We start from the raw sequence: 18,974 nt of genomic DNA, 5'->3' as shown, positions 1-18,974 counted from the left end.
AATCACCTGGAATCTATTCACCCAGAAAAATCATTGTTAACATTTTGGTGTATAGACTTCTAGACATAGTGCCGATTTCCTAAGATACACATTTATTTACATTTTACATTTACAATGATGAGATTATGCCACAAGAAACATTAATCTTTTAAAAGCAACTTACAAAATACATGTAGTATCTTTCCACTTGTCTCTTTTTCCACAGTAAGAATGTCTACGTACAAAACAGACTTTACATAATAGGCACTTAGATCAAATAGAATCACCTTTTTAAAAGGCCTTTCATGTAGTGTAAATATTGTCTTCCTAATTGGTATAAAAATGAGACAAGAATTTACAATAAAAAGCTACATTTTTATACTAGAGTTTTAAAAGCACGTTCTTTTCCGTCTTCATTTAAAAATAAGTGTGTATTTTCCAGATTTTAAAAGAAGTTAAACACAAATATGTTGCAGGGAAGCTTGAATCAGAACCCACATATACGTCCAGCTTAGTGTCTGTCTTTGCTGAAGTACAAATCTTTAGGTCTTTGCAAAGAGATAAACTGCTTTAAATTACTCGTGTCCCTCAGGTGTGCTGGAAACAAACAAACCAAAGGGATGTATAAGGGCCCCGAAGCGTGGCTTGGACTACTGGCTGGGGACTTGAGCGCCTGGACCAATGCCTGCTTGCTGCTGCGGCTCAAGGCGCGAACACTGCCACACGCTGCCAAAGGGTTACTAAGCGGCCTGGCGGGGGCCGCAGGCCAACTGAGGCACCGACGGGCATCCGAAGCCCAGACGCCGCAGGACATGCCCGGCTCCAGCCGCTTCCACCCCCGTGCCACGCACGGCCCCGCCTGGGCCTGGCGACTAGCGGGAACTCCCAAGCCCAGATACTAAAGGGCCATAAGTGAAAAGGCAGCAGCGGGCTGAGGGGAGCCTGGGTGGCTGCGACTTCAACAGGGGGTGGAACTGCCTTGGGGATGGGGGAGGGGATCGCCATCCCGCCTTAAGACGAAGGCAGCGTTTGGGTTTCAGCGACGCCATCCTGTCCTCCCTGGTCCCTCGCGTTGTAAGTTGCGCCCGCATACCTCATCCCCAGCAGCAGCCCAGCGCCAGGCCGGCCCACCCCTCCCTCACACTCACCAGCACCCCGAGGCCCGCCGGGCCAGTCCAGGCGCAGCTCCACGGTGGCAGGGCAGCAGCGGCGGCCGAGGCGCCCAAGCGCGGGCGGAGGGGACACGCAGCCCCGCCCGCGGGCACACAGAGGCAGAAGGTGCCGCCCTGGCCCTCTAGCGCCTGGGAGCTGGGACGGGTCAGCCTCTCTCCCTCCCACGCGCTCTACACCCTGCCCGCCAGGCCCCAGGCCCAGGCCCAGGAGCCACACTCACCGCCTCGCTCTGCGCACCTCAGGGGCCCACCGGGAGGGCGGGGAGGTGACCAGGTGAGCGTGAGGGGACTCGATCGGGTAGCGTGGCCTAGCAGCACACAGGGCCTGGGAGGGACCACCGGCCTCTAGCCCCGGGGGTGACCCGGCGGCCCGCGCCCCCTGCCGGCACTTGTGCGCAGCCGCAGACCCCTCCTGTGCTAGGTACCGCCCTTCCCTAGCTGGATGATTCCACCCCCTAGAATGGCTCCAGGCAAGGCCACCGAGGGAATTACCCTGCGTGTTCCCAGCCATCCCCCCCCCCCCCAAAGTGGGAGAAGCGCATCGCGCCAGTAGCCCCTTTCTCCTCCTCCTCCTCCAGGGGACGAGCGAGAACGATCTTGCACGGGTTAGGCCAGGCACATGGACTTTCAAACCCCGGAGAGTGTCAGCAGCCTGCCGGGGATAACAAAGAGGGCAACCCCGCGTCAGGGTTTTACTGACCTCGTCAAAGAACCACACAGGGTGGGAATGCTGTCCACGGGGCAGGAGGGTGACAACTCTTGAAGCCCGTGAGTCTTTATTAGGGTTCAGCCGGATACCTTGATTCCAGAAATCTTCATGGAATTAATGTGAATTTATAGAGATTGGATTAGATGATGACCTCTTTTCCGACCTTAAATTTCTATGAGCAGATAGAGGATTAAATTAAGCATAAACAAATCTGTGGACACGGTTTCAAAACTGAGGATTTCTGTCCCAAAGTGGTCGTATAGTTAATCTTTTTGACGAGTTGAAGTTGTTAATCCCAATTTACAAATTAGAAAAGTGAGTTTATGAGGGGATAGAGACTAGATCTTACTGATTTCGGTAGCCTCAGCACCTAGTTTAAGTGATTCTTAAGTGGATGAATGATACCCATGTAGGTTATTACGTGTCAAAGGTTACTCGGATAGTCGAGGCTGCAATCCACGTCCACGGTGCTTTTTCTGATTGCCACATACTAACAGCTGGACAGTAATAATCACAGACCTTACTCCGGAATCCGTTCAACTGTCTCCCAGAGATGAAGCCATATCTGAAAGACACTAGTTTTGAGGCTCAACTTTCATGACTTTATAACTTTTATGCCTGTGCTCAGCCTAAGACGATTGTTTATGAATGCTGGCATGGCCTGAATAAAGGACGAAGAAATTTAGTGGCACTTTATCCTAGTACAGTTAGTACCCTGCACAGAATAGGGAATCCATCCACACGTGTTTGTTGAATTTACAAAGAGCAGTATGTACCGCTCCTTCTTCTCGGCTGGTTGTCTTCTCCACTGGTGGGGTACAGTGGAAGCCACAAGGGGGTGTTATGGGACCATTTAAAATTACTGTTTGGCTTATCGTAGCCGTGTGTGGAGCAAAACCTTTATGTTCTAGGCTGAAGTTTTATTCCAAAATATACATTTCGTAGTGACAGCAAACACCCCCTCCCATTATTTAAACAAATAAATTCACACTATTTACACTTACCTAACAAAGTAAGAGTAGCAACCCAATGTTTACATGTCATTTAACATAATCACAAATCAGAGGCAACTTGAGATTCTTTGGCTGGGGTACGTTTTCCAGTTTCATTTTTGCACCTCCCTTTTCCTCTCCTTCCTCTTCAGAGTGGTGGGTGGGAGATGAAACCCTCAAATCTCAAGAGTACTAAGTGCAAGGGGCTTGTTATATTCTAATTTTGAGGGGATAGTGAATCATTGTTTCAACTTCTGGCTACACTTTGTAGCATAGTTTAATGGAGACAACGGAAGTATATGAAGAACAACAAAAAGAGAGGTATATGAAGAACAAAAGAAAAATGTATCAATCCCACAACCCAGAGCTAACCACTGGTAACATTTTGCTCAATAGCTTTTCCTTATTTCCATATCTATAATATATCCATACAGAAATGGTTTTTTTTTTTGTTTCAAAATTAAGATACCGTTGTTTTACGTTACTTTGTAATAGCTTCCCGGTTCTTCCATTTCATATAGCATGAACATTCCTTATGCTCTTAATGCTAACAGGCACCTTGGAATTCAAATATAAGCGACCATACAGTTAAACAGTGGACAATTAAGTTGTTTCCGTCTTTAAAATTGCTCTGCTGATTTGGTAAGTAAAATATACTATTCCATTTTAATTTGTATTTCTTGGTTTTTTTTGTGAACTTGAATATTTTCTCATGTGTTTATTGGCCATTGTATTCTTTGTGTGTGTGAATATTCAGTTTGTGTCCTTTGCCCATTTTTCTATGGATTATTTTTTTTAATTAAACTTTTTGCTTTTTACCTGAGATATATGTTGCATATATTTCTTTCTAGTTTGTTTCCTTTTTAATTTCATTAATGTTGCAAACTTTTAAAATTGTTGCAAAAGCAAGGCTCTTTATCTTTTCCTTTTCAGGTTCTATTATTGGCTTTATGCTGAAATAATCTACCCATTTTTTTTACTTTAACTCTTCAGTTTATCTGTAATTTATTTGGGGGTCTGAGATGAGGAGAATGCTCTCTTTCTTTCTGTCATAATCCTTTTTTCTTATCTCCCTTCAATTGTATAACAACCTGAAATTAAAATTGTAATAAAAATAGCTTCATCTGATGATCAAATGACTTCCTAGCATTGATTTTCAAACTTTATCTGCATCAGACTCACTGGGAGATCTTGTTAAAATATAGATTTTTCTGCTCTAGAGTTTCTAATTGGGTACATTTGGGCAGGAGCCCAAGAGGCTGCATTTCTAACAAGTTTTCAGATGCTGCTGGTGCTGCTGGGGCTGCTGGCCTAGGATAACACTCTGGGAACCACTGTCCTGCGGCTTTCACCGCCCAACCTCACACTAGCCCACGAGTTTCAGCATGTTTCTTCCACCTGCACTCTCTTCCTGTGTTTCTGTAAGATCAAGCTTAGAACTTATCTCTTCTATGAAATCTTTATTTTCTTAGGCAGAGATCTCTGATCACTTTTCAGAAAATATTCAGTATTTGGTACATTAGTCTACCTACCACCGGAAATGCCTTTACTGTGACAATAATGAAGCTTAAGGTTAAAGTCCCCTCAATTTCATGAACCTCTGCAAGATGAGGTACTTAATTTTGTATTTATAATTTTATAATTTTTCTCTTAAGTTGGTACCCTCAATTTGTATAAGCTTTTGTTCTCATGAAATTTGGCTTTGCTCCTACTTATTCTGTTGTGTCTCCACTGACTTTGAATTCTGGTTTTATTATATTTCAATCTGCTCCATCTTCCTGCTAACACAATGACTTACATGGAGCTTCATTCATTTTTTAAGTAAAATATTTATTGTGTTTAGCACTGTACTTAGTACTAGGGATACAGTGTGAGCAAGATAGACATGGTCTTTGCTCTGCTGGTCATTACAGTAGGCTAGACTTCTCTAGCAATGAAACAGCACTGGAATGCGATGACTAAATTGATATAAGGTAAGTAAAGATTGTTATGGAAGCACATGAAGGCAGTCTAGCTTGGTCTAAGGAGGATGGGGCAGAAGAGTCTAGGTATCCAACTTGTGGAATGAACTAATAAACTGTTTCCTGACTACCTAGCCTGCTGATACTAGTTCAGACCTGACTGGGTGAGGTACTCCTGACTCAGAGATGAAGCAACTTTGAGATAACTGTGGTAGCCATTATGGAGGAGACAGTACAAAAGGTGGTTTTGGTTGCTTTTGTGACAGACTTACCAGGCCACACTGAAAATTTATGTAAATCTGTTGGAACTGTAATTTTTTGGAGTATGTGCATGTAGAATTTCTCACATCTTACACCAAGTGTTGCCACATAACCATAAGCATGAGGACTGCTTTTGATGATCAGGCATATCCAGAGTCTACCTTTTCCAAACTCTGACTAGCTCACAGCGAGGAGCATTGCTTTTCCTATTTTGGGCAATGAGAGTCAAAAAATGGAAAGTTATGTGGACAGAAAAAAAAGGAGTTCTATGGAAAGTAACCTCACATAGTGATCTGATCATAAATTCCAGGTCATGATGGGTAGTCACACCCCAGGGATATAACCTTTAAAAAAATTTTTTTAATTGATTTTTGGAGAAAGAGGAAGGGGGAGAGAGAGAGAGAGAAACATTGATTTGTTTTTCCACTTATTTATGCATTCATTGGTTGATTCTTCTATGTGTCCTGATTAGGAATTGAACCTAAACCCTTGGCATATCTGGATGATTTCTAACCAACTGAGTCAGGGATAACTTTTTAGTAAAAGGTTTTTCTTTACCTTAATTAAGCAAGCTCTGTTTATTATTTCTATGCATCTAGGTTAACACACCTTTGAAATAAGCCCTAACCACTCTCAAGAGAGCAATAATTTTGTTTATTATCCTGCAGTCCAATCCCTGCTTTGCTTTCCCTCACCTTTATGTAATCTTCCTTAGTTCTCTCCATTTCAAATGCATAAAAGAAATTGTTATTCTCTTGAGCATTTGAGGTCTTGCTCCCCAGTGTATGATGTCAATTTCGCTCAAATAAACTCACAAAAATTCTCTGCAGGTTTAGACATTTCTTTTTTTTTTTTTTTAATGTGTTTTATTGATTATAATGTTACATTTGTCCCAATTTCCCTTTCCTCTTCTCCCCTCCATCCGGTGGCCCCCCTCCCTCCAGTTGTCCCCCCCTTTTAGACCATGTCCATTAGTTGTGCATATAGTTCTTCTCAACCTCTCTCTGTCTATTCCATTCCCTCCTACCATGATCCTTAATTCCTATATCATCTCCCTCCCTCTCCCCCTTCCCCTCCCTGCTGACCTCCCCCCAATATGCTCCTCATACCTATAGTTCTTTTTCCACTCTCGTTGCCTGTTTAGTTTGCCTTTGTTTCAATTCCCTAGCTTCTGTTGTTGTTTCTTGTGATACAGTTTTCATTTTAGTGTTCATAGTTTTGATCCTCCTTTTTCTAAACCAGTCCCTTTAACATCTCATATAATAGTGGTTTGGATCTAATGAACTCTTTCAGTTTTGTTTTGTCCTGGAAGCACTTTCTCTGCCCTTCTATTCTGAATGACAATTTCGCTGGATAGAGTATTCGTGGTTGTAGGTTTTGGATTTTCATTACTTTGAATATTTCTTGCCAGTCCCTTCTTGCCTGCAGGGTCTCCCTTGAGAAGTCAGCTGATAGTCTAATTGGGACCCCTTTGTACATGATTCTTTTCTTCTCTCTTGCTGCTTTTAAGATTCTCTCTTTATCTTTAACTTTTGACATTTTGATTATAATGTGTCTTGGAGTGGTTCTCCCTGGGTCCAGTTGTTTTGGAACTCTCTGTGCTTCCTGGACCTGTAAGTCTATTTCCTTCCCCAAGTTTGGGAAGTTCTGCTTTATTATATTTTCACTTAATTTTTCAATGTCTAGTTCTTCTTCTTCGCCCTCTGGCAATCCTATAATCCGTATATTCGATCTCTTATAGCTGTCCCAGAGGTTTCTGATCCTCTCATCCTTGCTTCCCGTTTTCTCTCTCTGCACTGGTTGACTGTTTGTTCCTTCTCTATGTTCTGGTTTGTTGATTTGAACTCTGGATTTTATTTCCTCACCATCTGTCTCGTATGTGGTTTTGTTCCTTTCAGTATGAGTGTTTTTCGATTCTTTCTCATCTTTTTCCAGATCTTTTGTTAATTCTGTAAGCCACCTGATAACAATGGCCCTGAACTGAGCCTCTGACAGGTTTCTTATTTGTTCATCTGTCAGGTTCTTCATCTGTTGCCTGGTGAGCTGCGCCACTGGGATTTCTATAGTTGTCTGCCTCATTTTGACAGATGCGTTTTGTTTTCTTGGGCCGGCAATAGAGGGCAGTGCCTGTGTACTCGTCACGACCCAGCGACCAGTGAGGTTTAGACATTTCTTACGTGGACATCATGATTGTTTGTAATGCTTGCTAGTCACAATAAAAGCCAGTGGATGGGGACTGTGGTGTGGTGTTTTCTCCAGTAGACTGTATACTTTGTGAAGGTAAGAAGTGAGTCTGCCTTGTTGACAGCTAATCCCCAAACCCTAGCACAGTGCCAACCCAGAGTAATCACCTAATATTAACTGTATGGAAGAAGACAAAAGGAAAGGATTCAAAAAATCGGTACACTGTAAATATTTAGTCTATTTTATGTGTTCAAAGTATGTTTAATAGCAAACATGTACTTAGTAGGTATTTCTTCTCATTTTAAATTTTCCCTCAAAAAATGTTTGGAAATGTGAAATCTATTTTTTTCTCCCAAGGCGTGGGCCCCTCTATCCAGGTAAACCCATATTTTCCAGGACACTCTGCCTTTCACAAAGAAAAGAGAACTCTCCCCAGGGTGTCTGCCAGCTTTTCTGGAATCAGTTGCATTATGACGCTGGTGAAATCTATTTTGAAATAAGAAAATTGATGTGGAGTGTTAAGGGGGAAGGATAACATCAAAACAAGCTTAACTTGGTTACTCTTAGAGCTACAGGATTTTCAGGTATTTTGAAACCATTAAGAAAAAGATTTAAGGAGGAACATCCTAAGGAATGCAGGTCTTAATTTTTCTGCTTTTCACAGAGGTAAAATCCCTTTACTTAAGGGTTTTTAATGGATTATGTATCATTGATTTACTCATAGACATGATAAGGTTTGGTATAGTCAAAGGGTTGTTTATTTTAAATTTATTGTTTCCATTTTTAATCTGCATGCCTTTTGAGTATTTTTTATGTCTTTTATAAACTTATCAAGCCATACTTTACTTGCTTTATTTTTTTTTCTTTTTTCTTTTTCACCTTCCTTCCTTCCTTCCTTTTTTTCTCTTTTTTCAATCATTTTAAGACAATCCCAGGTCATTTCACTTCTACATATTTCTCTATAAAATATGAACTTTTTAATGAACACAATTTTATTTTCACACCTAACAAAAAGATATTAATTCCTTAATATCATCACAGACACAAATTTCATGTTTTTTTTTCCCCCAGTTGTTTGTTCAAAACCAAGCTCAAACAAGATTCATAGATAAACCTACTTTTCATGTCTTTTTAGCCTCAGTTAAGCTGGAAAACCCCTTCCTTTTTCCATGTCATTGATTTGTGGAAGATAAATTTAAATTTTTTACTTTCAAATGTTTTAAATTTTGTTACAAACAGAACTCCAAAGACTTGAACTTTAAGGAATCTTGCATATTTTGGTCCCTGCTAGCTCACAAAATGCAGGCAGAGATTCAAAACAAAATAACCAACTTTATAAGGGTGGAGTGGGGAAATTACTTCTTTTATTAATTTATTTGGGTTTATAATATTAAAGAGATTCAGGTCTCATTTTCCAAGGAGTAACAAAACATTACTGGGTACAAAATAATATTTCAGTCACATTTTCCAAGTTTATCACTATTAACACTTGTTGCTTCTTCAGCTGCTTTATTTTTAGTTCTATAGGGACCTCTGAAAATTAAAGAATATACAAAAATCAAGATACATTGTTGAGCCTGAGACTTCCAGTTCCCTATCTAGCATATATCTTACCTTCTTCCTTATGAACTACATTCTGACTTGGCTGGAGACTGAAATGTGTCTAACTTTAGAACTATGTTTTTCAAGCCGCCCTTGGAAATAGAAGTAATGCTAAAACACAGTTCTGGCCAATGAGATGTAGACAGAGATAGTTATGAGGGGATATGAGGAAAGCTCCTGTAAAAATGGAGCTGAAAACCAGTTCACAGAGAAATAGAGATGGCCCTTAAACATATGAAAAAAAAAATACTCAAGTCAATTAATAGTATTATAAATACAAATTAAAACTACCCTGAGTTATCATTTATCACTGTCAGATAAGCATAAATCCCAAAATCTAATAATAAACTCTTTTTGAGAGGTTGTAATGAAATGGGCAATTTTATTAAAGTATATTTTATTATGTTGTTACAGTAGTCCCTACTCTTTTTTCCCTTTGCTCCCCTCTGCCCAGTACATCCCTTCCCTCCAGCAATCCCACCCCCCTTAGTTCATGCCCAGGGATTGTGGATATAAGTTCTTTGGATTCACCCTTTCCTATATTATTCTTAACTTCCCCCTGTCTATTTTGTACCAATCAATTGTGCTTCTTAATCCCTGCACCATTTCCCCATTTCTCCTCCTCCCCTCTCCCAGCTGATAACCCTCCAAATGATCCCCATGCCTATGATTCTGTTCCTATTCTGGTTTGCTTAGTTGGGTTTTATTTTTATTTTTTAGATTCAGTTGTTGATAGTTGTGAGTTTCTTGTCATTTTAGTGTTCATAGTTTTGATCTTGTTTTTCTTAAATAAATCCCTTTAACATTTCGTATAATAATGGCTTGGTGGTGATGAACTCTTTTAGCTTTACCTTGACTGGGAAGCACTTGATCTGCCCTTCCATTCCAAATGATAGCTTTGCTGGATAGAGTAATCTTGGTTGTAGGTTCTTGCTTTTCATCACATTGAATACTTCTTGCCAGTCCCTTCTTGCCTGTGAAGTTTCTTTTGAGAAATCAGCTGATAGTCTTATAGCCACCCCTTTGTAGATAACTCTGGTTTTCTCTTTCTGCTTTTAAGATTCTCTCTTTATCTTGAACCTTTGGCATTTTAATTATGGTATGTCTTGGTGTGGTCCTCCTTAGGTCTAGCTTGTTTGGGACTCTCTGTGCTTCCTGGACTTCTATGTTTATTTCCTTCACTAAATTTAGAAAGTTTTCCTTCATTATTTTTTCATATAAACTTTCAATTTCTTGCTCTTCCTCTTCTGCTTCTGCACCCCTATGGTTTGGATGTTGGCACGTTTAAAGTTGTCCCAGAGGTTCCTAAGCCTTTCCTCATTTTTTCAATTCTTGTTTCCCCATTCTGTTCTGGTTGACTTTTTTTTCTTCCTCATGTTCCAAATCACTGATTTGAACCCCAGTTTCCTTCCTTTCACCATTGGTTTGTGTGAATTATCCTTTGTTTCACTTAGCATAGCCTTTACTTCTTCCCTTATGCATTTGCCATACTTAAGCATATCTGTCAAGTCTGTGAGCATATTAATCATCAGACTTTTGAACTCTGCATCTGTTAGGTTGGCTATCTCCTCATTGCTTAATTCTCCCACTGGAACCTTGATCTGTTCCCTCTACTGGGCCATGCTTCTGTCTCCTCATCAGCTGATAGGTCTGGTCTGCATCCAGGGGTGCTCCCCACACGCTTCTCACCTCCCCTTAAAAACAGGTGTCTGTGCTTACCACTGTCCTGCCACTGTCACTGCTGCCACTGCGGATAGCACAGCTTGACCTCTCCTCCCCAGCTTTGCCCCTGCTACCTGTCCGGATGAGCACCACTTCTTTATAACTTCATATGTTGGACTTTCATTTATTTTCTGGAAATTCTGGTTATTGCTGGTTTTGCGGTAGTTGTATTCCTTCTTAGTTGTGGAGGGAGGTGGAGCGTGTCAGTCTAAGCCTCCATCTTGGCTGGAAGTCTCCTGTGTTTGTTTGCTTCCGTGTCCCAGGGAAAGCTGTCCCTCCTACTATGTTGTAAGGGACGGAGCCTTAGGTATTCATCAGTAACGAGTGTCCTATTTCACCATGTTGTGGCGCTGTATGCGAGGGAGGGGTCTGAGAAGGAACAATTTCACTTGCCCAGCACTTGCTCCTTTTCCAGGCACTTCTCCCACTTCCGCACCAGACTGGCGCCCCTCTAGCTTCTGTCCTGACCATGGTTCCCAGAGTAGATGGGTCTGTGGATGTTCTAGATCCATGGGGGCCCTTTAAATAAGTGGACTCTGCTGAGAGACCAGCAGTTTCTTCCTCCATCTCAACCCCCACTGGTCTGCACAGTCAGAAGCAATGAGGCTTGATTTTCCCTGGTGCTGGGACAGTGAACTGCGTGGTCTGGTGAGGAGCTGGGAATGCTCCCCAGGTGTCTTTCCTGACTTTTTAAAATGTGTGACTGTGCTTTCCACCGGCCTGCCGCTGCTGTTGCCGCTGCTGCCGCTGCCACTGCTGCTGCTGCTGCTGCCACCACCATACCGGTCCTCTCTGCCCAGGCTCCTCCCCTCCTACCTGTCTGGATGAATATTTCTTCTTTATATCCTTGTTTTCTGGACTTCCATGCACTTTGATTTTCTGGAACTTCTGGTTGTTTCTAGTTTTGAGGTAGTTGTATTCCTTCTTAGTTGTGGAGGGAGACGCAGCATGTCTGTCTACACCTCCATCTTGGCCGGAAGTCTCTTATGTATTATTTTTTAATGCTATTGTAAATGGGATTGTTTTCTTTGTTTTTTAGGTAGTTTGTTGTTAGTGTATAGTTTAGTTAATGGTTTGCCAGTTTTGTTTATCTTTTGAAGAACCAACTCTTAGTTTTGTTAATCTTTTCCATTTTTTTTTTTGCTATTCTCTAAATCATTTATTTCTGCTCTAATCTTTTATTTTTCTTTTTTGCTGCTAATTTTGAGTTCAGTTTGTTCTCTTTCTAGTTCTCTGAGGTATAATGTTAGGTTGTTTACTTAAGATCTGTTTTTTAATGTAAGCATTGATAACTATAAACTTTCCTCATAGAACTGCTTTTGTTGCATCTCATAAGTTGGTATATTGTGTTTCTATTTTTGTTTGTCTTAAGGTATTTTCTATTTCTCTTCTGATTGTTTTTATCCATTGGGTATTCAACAGTATGTGTTGTTTAATTTTCACATATTTGTGAATTTTTCAGCTTTTCTCCTGTTACTGATTTATAGTTTTATACCATTATGGTTGGAACAGATGCTTGACATAATTTCTGTCTTCTTGAATTTGTTGTGTTCTATGTCCTAGCATATGCTCTATCTTTGCAAATGTTCCATGTGCACTTGGAAAGAATGTGTATTCTGCTCCTATTAGATGAAATATTTTATTTAAATATGTTAGGTCTATTTGAGCTACAATGTTGTTCAAGTATGCTATTTCCTTATAGGTTTTCTGTCTAAATCTATCCGTTGTTGAGAGTAGGGTATTAAAATCTCCAACTATTATTTACTTTATATAGGTTTCCCCTCCTATCCAAAAGTAGAGAGTGTCTATGAAACCTTTTGTAAGCTTGTTACAGAACCCCAGCCTATGCTGTTCTGGTATAGCTGTGGGGTCTGATTACCCACCACCAAGAAGTGTGACTCCCAATACAAAAGTTTGGTGGAAAAGGAGAGGGGGTTTATTTAAGTTTTACAGACTCGGAATAACAATGGGTTTCTACTGTTATGTCCCACTCCCTTTAAAATACCCCAAAACACTTAGTACTGCCACCCCCTGCCAAACCAGGCCAGTTTCAGAATACACCATTCAGAGGTACTGTCTCTCAGAAAAGCAGAAGTCCATTGTTCAGCATTCCCAGTTACAGTTCATCATTTCATGCATCTCCCACTAATCCAACTTGGTTAGGCAGGTCCCCACAGTTCCAGATTCATCAGCTGTGCCGCCATGTTTTCCAGGCAGATTTCCCAATTGGTCTCCTCTTTCTTACTCCAGCGCTCATGGCAGACTCTCTCCAAACCACATGGCTTCCTCCTTACACACCAGACCTCCTAGCTGACTCCTATCTACATCCTTTCAGACAGTGTAGCTTCTCTCTCCCTCCTCATGGCTCTCCCTAATTTTAAATGCTGACCAAGAGCACCATATGCCATTGTTATGAAACTATCTTAAGCCTATCATCTTCCCTTTTGCTCTGGGCTGCAGCACAGCTATTATCTAGCTATCAGTTTGCCACAGATATGCAAAGTACCTTAAAAACTATATTATCTCCTTCCCCCATCGCCCAAACCATGAGCTCTGGGGACTTTGGGGACCCCTCCCCTGCTCTGTTACATGCTGAACTGGTGTAAAGCAGAGTATATCCAGATTTCTGAAAGTTTTGTTACACCACTTCGCTTTTATGGAAGACTTATATTAGTACCTGTTTTCACTAAGTGAAATAAATCCAAGGAGGATTTTTGCTTTTATGGAAAAAGTCATTATGTACCACACAAATATAGGTATGTTTAGGTCCTCCAATATTTACAATTGTTACATCTTTTTGACAGATTGACTTCTTTATCATTATATAATTACCATCTTTGTTTCTTTTGACCACTTTTAGCTTAAGGTTTATTTTAGCTAAAGTCAGCCCCTGATTTTCTTTGATTACCATTTGCTTAGAATGTTTTTTTCATCCTTCCACTTTCAGCCTATTTGTGTTTTTAAAGCTAAAGTAAATTTCTTATAGGCAGTATATCATTAGATTTTTTTTTAAAAAGCCATTTATACCAAATGGAAAGAGGGATTGGGGGAGGTAGGAAGGGGCAAAGAGGGGACAAATGGTGATGGACGTGTTACAGAACAGCAGTTGGGGTCCTGCTGCCTGCTGCAGAGGCAAAAGTTTGGTGATAAAGGAAAGGAGTCCTTATTTAAAAGTTTCACAATTTTTTAAAAAAGATTTTATTTATTTGTTTTTAGAGAAAGGGTATGGGAGGGAAAAAAGAGAGGGAGAGAAACATCAATGTGTGGTTGCCTCTCATGTGCCCACAAATGGGGACCTGGCCTGCAACCCAAGCATGTACCCTGACTAGGAATTAAACCAGTGACCCTTTGGTTCACAGGCCAGCACTCAACCCACTGACCCACACCAGCCTGGGTAAAAGCTTCACAGTTTTGGAATGACAGCTTTCCACATGCATTAGTCACTTAAGCCTATCAATTAAAGCTAAACTCCACACTGCACCAGGAGTTTCTTCCCATCCAAAATACCATCTATTGGGAAACATAGGCATGTAAGAGTTCAAAAAGGAATTCTTAAAAAGCTGGGTTTGTGCTGCATCATTCTAAGAAGGGATTAAGAAACCAGTGAAGCAGTGTGTCATCTCTGGATGGAATAATGGTTGAGAAATCGAGGAATTTCAGATGTTGGATATCTCAGAAATAATTGTTTTGGGAGACTGAAGGAGTAAAACCAGACTGAGATGTCACTGTCAACAAAGCAGCAATCACTTAGAAGGAAAGATTGTTAGTCATTTTTGCTGTGGTATGGCCTTGCATAAAATACTGTTTATGTGGTCTTGTCCATGTCCCTTGGAAACATGGTTTATGTTCTATTAGGGATATCACAGTCTGATTACCAGCAGTGCTGATTTTCATTTTCTCAGCTCTAACTGCTGGCACAAGGGTAACTCCAAGAAGCAAGCCAGTTTTCACACCAGTATCCTAGAAACATTCAGGTAAGACAGAACAAGCACTGGTATAAGTTTGACTGAAAATTTGAGAAATTCTATGTGAAAGTGAAAGTCTGCATAAGAAAGCAGTTGGGTCTTACAATGGATGGATTGTTTGTCTCCCGCTCCCCCAAACTTATTTGTTAAAATCCTAACCCCCTATATAATGTTATTAGTATGTGGAGCCTTCGGGATGTGATTAGATTATGAAGACGGAGCCCTCATGTTTGGGATTAATGAGTATCCTTATAAAAGAGACCCCAGAGAGCTTCCTTGTCTGTTCACCATGTGAGGACCCAGTGAAAAGACAGCTGGCTTGGGCTGCTGTTGTATGCTAGAAGCCTAATAAAGTGATTTAACTTAAAACATGTATGTATATTGCTTTGATACTAGGAAAACATTATTTTAAAAATCCATAATAACTGAGAAAGCAAGGTAGATAGATGGAAACAACTGGAACCGTGAAATTCCCCTTCTGTCTCTCCTGTGTCCCTCTGTGCATCTGATTTATTTCCCCTCACTCTGGATCAGAGTTATTGGTGCTCAGTGGGGTGGAGGGAACAGTGAGGGCTGGGGTTATGAGCAGACACATCCTAGCTAGGGATGTCTCCTAGCAGTTCTGGGCTCATTATTCTCTTGGCTTCACTGATTGAGAGCAAAGGATGTTTCCTCTCAACTTCAGTTAGTATAAGAATGTCTCATAGGCCCTGGCCAGAAAGCTCAGTTGGTTAGAGAATCTTCCCAAAGTGCCAAGGTTGCAGGTTCAATCTCCAGTCAGGAGACATACAAGAAGCAACCAATGAATGCATAAATAAGTAGAACAACAAACCAATGTTTTTTCCTCTCTCTCTTCTTTTCTCTCTCTTTCCATTCCTGTCTGTCACAAGCATATGTTCATGATATAGTCTTTCCTATAAGTCAGCCAGGAAGCTGCTCAGCTAGCTGCCTGCTGAACAGCCCAGCACCAAGGAATAGACAAGAGTCACACACAGTAACTGTGCTATTTGCTCAGCTTTTATTGAATGCAGGTTCACACAAAGTAGAATATCAACATACATTAATGTCCTACTCATACTCTGACAATTTGAGGGAAATATAACACACACACACACACACAGCAACTGATGGAAGATAATGAACCCAAGACCCAGAGTCTCAGCCTGCAAGTCCAGGAGATAGCACGGTGGGCAGAAAGTTGTCAGCATCTTGCAAGGAAGGATCTCTGGAGCCAGGTGGGCAGCAGGGCAGACAAAGTCCTCAGTCCAGCAGGGCAGAGCCTCTGGCAGCAAATATCAAAGGAGATGAGTGTGGTATGAAGCAGCACTCTGGTGTGTGGAGCTCTACTGTCTCAGCAATGGTCTGAAACCTACCTCAGTTATACCTGAAGAGTGGTGTACTCCACCCTTCTGGGTCTCTTGATAAGTGTTTTGGCACACCTGATGGCAAGTGGGCAATTTGCCCAGGAGCCTGTCTGTGGGTGGTCCTGCTCTGTAGACATGGCTAGTCTGATCACATGTGCAGATATCTTAGGTATATCTCCTTGCCAGACATGTCTGCTCTGACTTGGGTAGTTTCCCTCTTGCACCAAAGTGTCATAGCCGACTGATAGCCATCTTGGTTGACATGAGTGACTCTACTTTGTTTTATATACTTTATGCTATCTTGACTGGACCAATGTCATTTTATTGTCCTGCTCTGCACACTGTCTCTCTCTAAAAATAAAAGAGTGACTTACACACTTTTTGCTTGATGCCTCTCTTCTGTATCTGTGAAGGCTATTTTAATGTCTTTAGGATTCTTCCTCTCAATGTAGATGTACTTAGTGATTATTTGTGAATAAAGATTTTACTTGCTTATATTTGCAAATATTTCATTTTTCAAAACAACTTGAAAACTCATAATGCTTTTCAGTGGTAGCAGTTGCTATTACTATTTTGGTAAGGAGATAAAAAAGAAAACAAGTAGGTTAATGCCTAGTTTTCTTACACATGTTAGCAAAAACACCTACTTATGTGGTAGCACATCCTTTCTTGGCAGGAGTTTGTCTTTGTTATGCTCCTGAGATCTTGTTAGAAATGCAGAATCTCAGGCCCCAGAACGTGAGACTCACTGTGTCAGAATCTAATTAATTTGTTTGGAACCTGAGTGTGTTTTTGTTTTGTTTTGTCTTGTTTTTTAAAGCTTCCCAGGTGGCTAGGTTGTTAACTAACAATCTGAGCAAATAAATCATAATTGTATTCTTCCCTATTAATATTTGTGACTGAGTTAATGGAGTCAGTGTTTCCAAAAAATTTATGTACATATAAATCACTTGCGGTTCTTATTTTTAAATCTTTTTATTTTGAAATAATTATAGATTTACAAGAACCAGCGAAGAAAATACAGAGAAGTCCTGTGTACCTTTCACAATTTCCCCCAATGATTACATTTTGTGTAACTTTTGTACAGTATCAAAGCCCGGAAACTGATATTGGTACAATGTGTTTGTAAAGTCCATGCCATTTTATCACCTGTGGAGATTCCTATAACCATAACTGCAATCATAACCACAGAGATCTCCTTTATGCTATTCCTTTATAATCACCTGTACCTCTTTTCCCTGATTACCATTTAACCTCTGACAAGCAATAATCTCCATATTTTTGTCATTTTGAGAATGTTATGTAAATGGAATCAAACAGTATGTGGCCTTTTTCTAAAAGATTTTATTTATATATTCTTAGAGGAAAAGGGAGGAAGAAAGAGAGGGAGAGAAACATTGATGTATGAGAGATCGGTTGCCTCTCATACACCTGTAATCCAGACATGTGCCCTGACCAGGAATCGAACCAGTGACCTTTCTCAGTCAGGGTGGTATGTGGCCTTTTGAGATTGGCTTTTCTCATTCTGTATAATGCCCTTGGGATCAATCCAAGTTGTTACATTCAGCAATAGTTTTTCTTTTCACTTTTCATTTGGAAATAGTTATAGATTCAACAGAATATTGAAAAAAGAGTACAGAGAATTCCTGTGTACCTTTTACCCAGTCTCCCTGATGATACCATCTTAGATAACTATAGTACACTATCAAACCCAGGAATTGATACTGGTACAATCCATAGACCTTATTCAGATTTCACGAGTTTTATGTGCCCTCATTTGTGTGTGTTTGTGTCTCTGTGTAGTTCAATGTATGCAGATTCATGTGACCAACATCACAATCAAGATTCAGAACTATTCCATCACCACAAAGATTTCTGACTTACCCTTTTGACCACACCCTTCCCCTTCTCTCTTCCACCCTATCTCTAACCCCTCACAACCTTTAATCTGTTTTCCATCTCTATAATTTTGTCACTTCAAAACTGTAATATAAAACAGTAAAAAAAAAAGACCAAAACACACACATATAAAGAATATCATATAAATGGAATCATGCATATGTAACATTTTGTGATTGACTTCTTTTCCCCACTCAATATAATGCCCTTGAGATCCATCCAAGTTGTTGCATGTATTAATAAATCATTCCTTTGTATTGCTGAGTGGTATCTCATGGTATGGAGATACCACCAGTTGCTTGATCATTTATGCATTGCAGGACATTTTACCTCCCCTCCCCCATTTTGGGACTATTACAAAGGAATCTACTATGAATAATTATGTACAAAAATTGTGTTAAAAAAGCCTATTGTCTAACCACTATGCTGTACACCTGAAACTAATACAAAATAATATTGGATATAAACTGTAACTGGGAAAATATTAAACCAAAAAAAGAAAGAAAAAATTAGGCTCTAGACTAAGTAAATCAGTATCTCAGGGGTGAAGCCCAGGCACAGAAACATGTTTAAAGGTTTCCCAGATAATTCTCATGTGCATCAAGGATTTTTAAAACCTAACTGTGCTTTCAAAATCTGAAAATTCTGCAAAAATTATTTATTAGTAACAGTTATCATTATTTTGCATCTACCAGATGCTAATCGTTGTACTCATTTAAACCTCTTAATAACCCTATGGAATACTAATTCTTTTTCTTTTTTCTTTTTAGAAAGAAGGAGAAACAGCAATTTGTTGTTCCACTTACTTATGCATTCACTAGTTGATTCTTGCATGTAACCTGAGCTAGAGTCAAAGCTGTCACCTTGAAATATTGGGATGATACTAACTAACTGAGCTACCTAGCAGGGCTATTCTTTCTTTACCTATGAGAACACTGAGGGGTGGACAAAATGGATGAAGGAGGCAAAAAGGCATAAACTTCCTGTTATGAAATAAGTTCTGGGGATGTAATGTACAGCATGGGAACTATAGTTAATAATACTGTACTGTGTATTTAAAAGTTACTAAGGAAGATCTTAAAAGTTTTTTTTCTTCTTATTTTTAGAGAGAGGGGAAGGGAGGGAGAAAGAGAGGGAGAGAAATATCAATGTGTGTTTACCTCT

The 18,974-nt window shown here is 40.3% G+C and overlaps 1 protein-coding gene and 1 long non-coding RNA gene across 3 annotated transcripts in view; one reads left to right on the top strand and one right to left on the bottom strand.

Moving 5' to 3' along the window:
• Positions 1–1,387, bottom strand: part of ZNF639 (zinc finger protein 639) — an 11,621-nt gene extending 10,234 nt beyond the window's left edge. The window contains exon 1 of one of the 2 annotated variants that reach the window (XM_090274132.1): positions 1,373–1,387. The gene's annotated coding sequence lies outside the window, so the exon portion shown is untranslated. Of the gene's footprint in view, positions 1–1,127 lie in introns of both variants that reach the window. The other variant, XM_090274124.1, reaches the window with a different exon arrangement.
• On the top strand, positions 1,379–18,974 carry LOC150020920 (uncharacterized). Its single transcript, XR_016510548.1, has 4 exons — positions 1,379–1,425; positions 3,407–3,494; positions 14,485–14,556; positions 18,581–18,974. It is a non-coding gene; the product is annotated as an uncharacterized LOC150020920 (long non-coding RNA).

Source organism: Furipterus horrens, unplaced genomic scaffold (assembly GCF_987537825.1).
Source record: "Furipterus horrens unplaced genomic scaffold, mFurHor1.1.pri manual_scaffold_1, whole genome shotgun sequence".
Lineage (NCBI taxonomy): Eukaryota > Metazoa > Chordata > Mammalia > Chiroptera > Furipteridae > Furipterus > Furipterus horrens.
This window is presented reverse-complemented; position numbering and strand designations above follow the sequence as displayed.